This window comes from Sardina pilchardus, chromosome 14 (assembly GCF_963854185.1).
Source record: "Sardina pilchardus chromosome 14, fSarPil1.1, whole genome shotgun sequence".
Classification (NCBI taxonomy): Eukaryota; Metazoa; Chordata; class Actinopteri; order Clupeiformes; family Clupeidae; genus Sardina; species Sardina pilchardus.
The window spans coordinates 33,205,802-33,213,579 of record NC_085007.1 but is presented as its reverse complement, the minus strand read 5'-3'; positions in this window follow the sequence as shown (position 1 = coordinate 33,213,579).

The window sequence follows — 7,778 nt, the reverse complement described above, 5'->3', positions numbered from 1 at the left end:
CTTTAAAGAGATGCTCGCTAGCAAAGAGGACATGACGGTAGGTGAACTCAAGAGCTTTCTTCAGTCACACCTTGGGGAGAAAAGTAGCACTGAGCTCTTCCAGGAACTCATGACTGCGAAACAGCACGAACAGGAAACTCCGCAACAGTTCCTATATAGAATGATGGGCCTGAAGCAGAGTGTCATGTTCACGTCTAGACGGTGTGGCGCAGACATCAAGTACGAGGCACAGACAGCACAGAACGTGTTCCTCCACACTGTTTACCAGGGCTTGAATGAAAAGCATGATGATGTCCGGCGGGAGTTAAGGCCCCTTCTCTCAGATCTTGCAGTCACTGATGAGGCACTCCTTAGGCAGGTGACCAAGACGACCAGCGAGGAGAGCGAGAGAAAACGACGCCTGGGGCGCAGCACTCGCCCAAAATCAGCTCATGCCCATAGTGGAGAAGCCAACATCAGTGAGGTAAGCAGAGGCAAGACCAGCACTGACATCAGCGCCAAAGATGAGCTCATTCATCAGTTGAGTGCTCAAGTGCAGGCCCTGACTCAGGTGGTGAGCTCCCTCCAGTCCAATGCCACCCCCTCAGTGAAGTCAACAAGCCCTGAGCCTCGATCCCACTGTAACTGCCAATGCTCCAACAAGCAAAACAGGCTGATAAGGAAAGAGAGAGTCCGTGGCTGCCCCAGCTGCATCTCAGGAGGCCGGACTGACTGCAACCACTGCTTCGTCTGTGGGGAAGAGGGACACCGTGCTGTGGGATGCCTGAAAAGGACCAAGCCGTCGGGAAACGCGCCCCGGTCATGGCAAAGGGACAACCTGTGACCGGCAGCAGTATCCAGTCCCACCACGATACTCACCTACCAGCTCAGACCGTCAACAGCCTCACCGTCCCTCCTCAGCGTTTACATGGTCCAGAGTCAACATCACAGAGAGTGGCCAAGCTCATTGGAGAGAAATGCACACTGAAATGCCATCTAAGTGGATACACAGTCACTGTTCTTCTGGACTCCGGCGCTCAGGTCAGCATCATCGACCGTTCCTGGAAACAGAAGTTCCTACCTGAACAGCAAGTACGTCCTCTCAGTGAGCTGATGGGAGACAGGGAACTTGATCTCACAGCTGCCAATGGAGAGCCAATACCATACGATGGATGGGTTGAACTTACCTTCAACTTACCTGGCAATGAAGATCCAAGCCTCGCCATCCGAGTGCCCTTCCTGGTCAGCCGTGTGAGCCTTGCACGACCAATACTGGGCTTCAATGTCATCCAAGAGCTCATCCTTGGTCGTGAAGGTGGAGTTGAGGTTGTCGCCGTCATCGCTCAGCTGCTGAGAAATGCCATGGAGGTGGGAGAAGAGCAAGCAGAGGCCATTGTGACTGTTGTGCAGACCCGAGAGCATGTACATGGTAATGCACTGGTGAGGGTTGGTCGGCGTGACTTTGTCGTCCATCCAGGCCGTGTTGCCCGTGTCAGATGTAGGGTGCCTGTCAACTTCTCTTCACCTGTGGCACTGTTTGAGGTCAACCACTCTGACTCAAGACTTGAGCAGCTAGACCTGGGTGACGGCCTGGTTGAAGTCCACCACACCAGCCACCCATATGTCGACATCCCTGTGTGCAATCACACCCAGCACAGCATCTCGCTGAGCCGCTTCACAGTGCTTGGCAGCATCCAGTCAATCTGCAAGGTGGTGGAGACAGACCAGACCAACAACATCCAGGTCAATAGTGTCAACTCACCTGTCTCTGTTCCTGCTCCTGTGGAGGTTGTTAACAGCCATGGAGAGCCCACGTCCCAGCTGTGGCATCCTCCTGTGGAGATAAGTCATCTGACTGAAGAACAACAAGTCAAAGTAAGAGAAATGCTCTATGAGGAGTCCAATGCCTTTGCACGGGATGACGGTGACATCGGCTGCATCCCAAGCCTCCAAATGAGCATAAATCTGAAAGACGACATCCCAGTCCAAAGATCCTATGCAGCTGTTCCCAAACCCCTCTACCAAGAAGTAAAAGAGTACATCCAAGACTTGCTTGCGAAGAAGTGGATCGTCAAATCAAAGTCCCCATACTCTGCTCCTGTCGTCTGTGTCCGCAAGAAAGATGGAACCTTGAGGCTGTGCATTGACTACAGGCTGTTGAACCAAAAGACCGTTCCAGACAGACATCCTCTTCCGCGCATTCAAGATCTGATTAACACGCTTGGCGGATACAGCTGGTTCTCCCTCTTGGACCAGGGGAAAGCCTACCATCAAGGTTTCATTGCAGAGGGGTCACGGCACATGACTGCGTTCATCACTCCATGGGGCTTGTATGAATGGGTGCGTATCCCATTTGGGCTTTCTAACGCCCCGGCTGCATTTCAGAGGAGCATGGAGGAAATGCTCAGCTCTCTGCGCGATGAGTGTTGTATCCCTTACCTTGATGACGTCCTCTGTTATGCCAAGACATTTGAAAATCACGTCCAGGTACTGAGACACATCCTTCAGGCCCTGCAACGCCATGGTGTCAAGCTCAGGGCAGCGAAGTGTGAGCTCTTCCAGAGAGAGGTTCGCTACGTTGGAAGGCTGGTGTCTGCAGAGGGAGTCCGAATAGACCCCAAGGATCTGGAGGCCGTCCAGGCACTGAGAAGCAAGACCCCCAGCACTGTTGGTGAAGTCCGTAAGCTGCTGGGATTCCTCAGTTACTACCGGACGTACATCCAGGATTTTTCCAGAGTTGCAAAACCGATGTATGAGCTGTTGCAAGCCTCACACTCTGTTCCTGTCGTGCCTCAGCCCAAGACAAAGAAGGGGAAAGGAGCACAACTGCCATCCAGGACACCAGTGCAATGGAGAGCAGAGCACCAGAGAGCATTGGATCAGCTGATAGACATCCTGTTGAACCCACCAGTGCTTGCCTACCCCGACTTTGAGCTCCCTTTTGTGTTGCACACAGATGCCTCAGAGCAAGGACTTGGTGCCGTGCTATACCAGCGTCAGGGAGGGAAGCTCAGAGTCATCGCCTATGGATCCAGGACTCTGACGCCAGCTGAGCGCAATTACCACCTCCACTCAGGCAAGCTCGAGTTCTTAGCGCTAAAATGGGCTATAAGTGAAAAGTTCAGAGACTACCTTTACTATGCATCCCACTTCACTGTCTACACGGACAACAACCCGTTGACCTATGTGTTGAGTACAGCTAAGTTGAACGCTGTTGGTCACAGGTGGGTGGGTGAGCTTGCTGACTTTCAGTTTGACGTGAGGTACCGGCCAGGAAAAGTGAACATTGACGCGGACACCTTGTCAAGGCTGCCTGTGGACATTGACAGCTATGTTCACTCCTGTACGGAAGAGTTGTCCAGAGACACCGTTCTGGCAACATGGGATGGCAGTAGAGCTGCGAGGCAAAAGGATGTGGCTTATGTTGCTGCCCTCAACCTCTCACAAGGTCCACCTTCACAACCACCTGGCCTGCTCCCAATCATCGGTCATGATGAACTCATGAAAAACCAGAGAGATGACCCTGCCATCAGTCAAGTCATCAGACTGAAAGAGGCTGGCGCCACACTTACCAGTGATGTGCGACAACAAGTAAGTGGCCTTGCCAAGCGATTTCTGCATGAGTGGGAGAAGCTTCACCTTAAAGATGGTCTGCTGTATAGGAACACAAGTCAGAGAAGCCAACTTGTCCTGCCTGAACAGTATCGATCCATGGTCCTGAAGCACCTCCATGACGACATGGGTCACCTGGGGACTGAGAGAGTTCTAGGCCTGGTCAGAGATCGCTTTTACTGGCCCTACCTGAAGCGGGATGTGGAGGCCTATGTTACCAGAAAGTGCCCCTGTATCAAACAGAAGAAGCCAGTCTCACACATCAGAGCACCAATGGGGAGCATCACCACCAACTCACCGTTAGAGCTTGTCTCCATTGACTACGTGCATCTCGAATCTAGCAAGGGAGGCTTTGAGTACATCCTGGTGGTTGTAGACCATTTCACCAGGTTTGCTCAAGCCTATGCCACCAAGAACAAGTCTGGGAAGACTGCTGCAGAGAAGATCTTCGAGGACTTCATTCCACGGTTTGGCTACCCCTGGAAACTCCATCATGACCAGGGGCGGGAGTTTGAGAACAACCTGTTCAGAACCCTGAGGCACCTGACTGGAATGGGCCATTCAAGAACCACCCCTTACCATCCTCAAGGAAATCCTGCAGAGAGGTTTAACCGCACCTTGCTCCAGATGCTCAGAACCCTGGAGGAGAAAGAAAAGGAGAGATGGAGAGAACACCTGCCACAAGTCATCCACGCATACAATTGCACCAGGCATGAGGCAACCGGATTTTCCCCCTTCTTCCTGATGTATGGCCGTCACCCACGTCTGCCCGTGGACATGATCTTTGGCCTGATGGCTGACGATGAAGCTGAGTCTCCCAGAGGCTATGCGGAAAAATGGGCCGCTAGGATGAAGGAGGCGTACAGACTTGCCTCAGAGAACAGTCAACAGTCCAGCTCCAGGGGGAAGAAGTATTATGACCGTCACTTGAAGGGTGTCATACTTGAACCAGGTGACCGTGTGCTGGTGCGTAATATGAGAGACAGAGAGGGCCCAGGCAAGCTGAAATCGTACTGGGAACAGACCGTGTATGTCGTCAAAGAGAGAATTGCAGAGGGTCCTGTCTACAAAGTGGCCCCGGAAACAGGTGGAGGACGAGTACGCACTCTACACCGCAACCTGCTCCATTTGGTCAACGACTTACCTGTGGAACCACCCCAGCAATCTCAGCAGCCACCCCCTGAAAGACAAAGAGCCTCCTTACCTGGTTCACCCATACAACAGCCGCAGCGCAAAGCCAGGAATGGTCAATCGGAGAGACAGAGGGACTGGAACCCCAGCAGTGACTCCTCTGATGATGACGATGAGCCACGATACTGGTTGAGGATACCAACTCGAACAGAGCCTGGGAACAGCCAAGTCCAGCCAACCTGTGAGCTTCAGAGAAATCCCAGTCAGGCGGTGTCCCCGGAGCAATCCGACAGCCGATGGCCTGAGCCTGAAAGGGAGGACCGGTGGAGTGAGCGTTTCGCCGCAAGGAGGGAGAACGTGCCTGCGGTGGACAGTAGCACTGAGCACAGACCACACGAGGAGGACTTCTTGCCTGCTGACCCGATGCCTGCAGCCTGGGAACCGGAAGATATGCAGGATGGACCAGTAATCCCGCAAGCCATCAGTGAGCAGCCTCATTATGAGCCTAGTCCGCCTCAAGTCCGAAGATCCACACGGGAAAGAAGGCCTACTCAGACCCTGATGTACCATTCCTTAGGCCAGCCCTCTTACCAAGCCTCAGCCAACTGCAACACAGTAGGCGCCTTTGGTCCACCACCAGTGCCACCATGGGAAGTGCAGCCATACCCTCTGACTTTACACACACCATTCCTGACATTAGCATACCCCACACCTTACCCAATCCTAGCTTACCCTCCAACCATGTCCTACACCCCACCAATGTTAGGGTACTAAATGGCCCACACCCATGCACACACACATAATACACACACACACACACACACACACACACACACACACACACACACACACACACACACACACACACACACACACTCTAACGTATCTACTTACCTGCATACTTGCCTCGGGTATTGGTACACACACACACAAACTCTCTCACACACACACTAACATACTTACCTGCATACTTACCTTGAGTCACACACCTGTTTCTTTGAGTGAGTCTTAGAGTGTCGGGAGCCACTTTTGTTGTTGGGAAGCGTGTGGCGCCCCTAAGTAGGTGACCACAGGTGTGTTTTATATTTGTTTATTTACTGTATTTATATTTACCTTATTCACTTAGAACGGCACTATGCCTAGCAGGACTTTTATTTTTATACTATAGAACTTTCAATGAGTGATGCAGACTGACGTTCCACCTGGGGTTGTTTTGAGTGGTGGACCCCCGCGGTCACTTCAGAAGCAACTTCGTGACTAAACACTAACATCGGTGTCTGTCTGCTCCTCATTTCTTTTCTCCTGTCTTACAGGTTAGTGCCGGGTAAACTGTCCTTCTTTGTTGTTGATTGTCAGCTCTGTATTGATGTTTGTCTGACAACCTATTTTTATGTAAATTGAAACTTCATAACATTAGTTTTACATTTAAATGTATGAGATCGCTAGCTGAGGTAAACTTTCAGTTACCGTCTCGCGAGCTAGCTCTGGCGGCAAAGAGAAGTAGCCTACAGTAGACGTTAGCCGCCGTCTTTTAGCTAACTGGCTCATAGGAATAGTATTGAGTCATGTATTTGACAGTTAGCCTTGCATAGTAAGTTAGCACACTCGGTTTTTCAAGATTGCTATCTTACGATGTTTAGTGAGCACATTTAAAGTTGACACACACTGGTTTTCATGATTGCTATCTTACGATGTTTAGTAAGCACATTTAAAGTTGACACACACTGGTTTTCAAGATTGCTATCTTGCGATGTTTAACGAGCACATTTAAAGCTGACACACACTGGTTTTTATATACTACGATAATCTAGTTCATTGAGTATTTGTGTTATGAGACACGGGATAATAAACAAGAGTATAACATTTTGACAAAGGTTTAAAGATACGGTTATATGAGTGAATACACTGTTTTAAAGAAACAGTAATTTTGTTAATGTTAAAGATGCACTGATTTGAACATATAAGCTACAGTTTAATGATTATAGATATTGATAACTTGATTTAATGATTTATTCGAATTACATGAATGTTTAATATAGTCCTGAATACTGGAGTGAATGATATTTGATTTGAATGTGAGTGGGTTACATGTAGCCTAGTATTTAGCACTGAGTGCCTTAATGAGAAACGGTTTTGTCGGTGTATGTTCAGTATGGATAGTGTCAGTGGTCTGCCAGGCAGCTACACATACAGTTTCCATTTAAAGTAATGGTATAGCCATTTAATATTGCACAGTTCAAGCAAAGTAGCCTTTTATTCATTGATGTAAACATGATTAGTATTGTAAAAGTAATTTAACTTGTGGTATTTTATCAGTATTGATATGGATGTTAGTTATGGGTGAATGTAATGTAATGTATGAATGGAATTGTATTTGTATTGACATGTCACACCATAATACGCTTGTATTGGGGCTTTATAAGAGTCATTGAGGATTCAAAGTATATTTTATTGATTGATTGTTATTTAATAAAGCAGAAGCAACTTCGTGACTAAACACTAACATCGGTGTCTGTCTGCTCCTCATTTCTTTTCTCCTGTCTTACAGGAATATTTATTATTTGTTGCCACGGTCCTGACCGGGACTTGTAACATATGCAAACGTGCACTAGACGTAGCTTGCTTCTGTTGCTATTAGCGAGCTGTACGTCCCAATTTCAACAGCCAGGCATGTTATGACATTAGATGAGGGATCTTACCATAACTTCAGTGATTAGTTTGCTCACCTCGATTAACAGTGAGAGAGTTGCAATTTCGTTGTGGTCCCTGATGCCACCAATGCCACTTAAGTGAACCGACTGCACGAGCAAAACACACACCCAAAAACTGCTAGCTAGGTTAGCTCACAAGCAAATTGAAATTGTGCCACATATTTCGACGGAATAACATGTTTATTTGACAATAAAATACCTATTAGCAGCTCGACAAAACGGATGTGAGTGAACACCACCAGTCTGACCACACATGAGGCATAGCACACACGGTCCTACCGGTAAAAATAACTTAGGATAATTACAAATAATACGTTTCAAAAAATTATTATGAAGTAATAACAT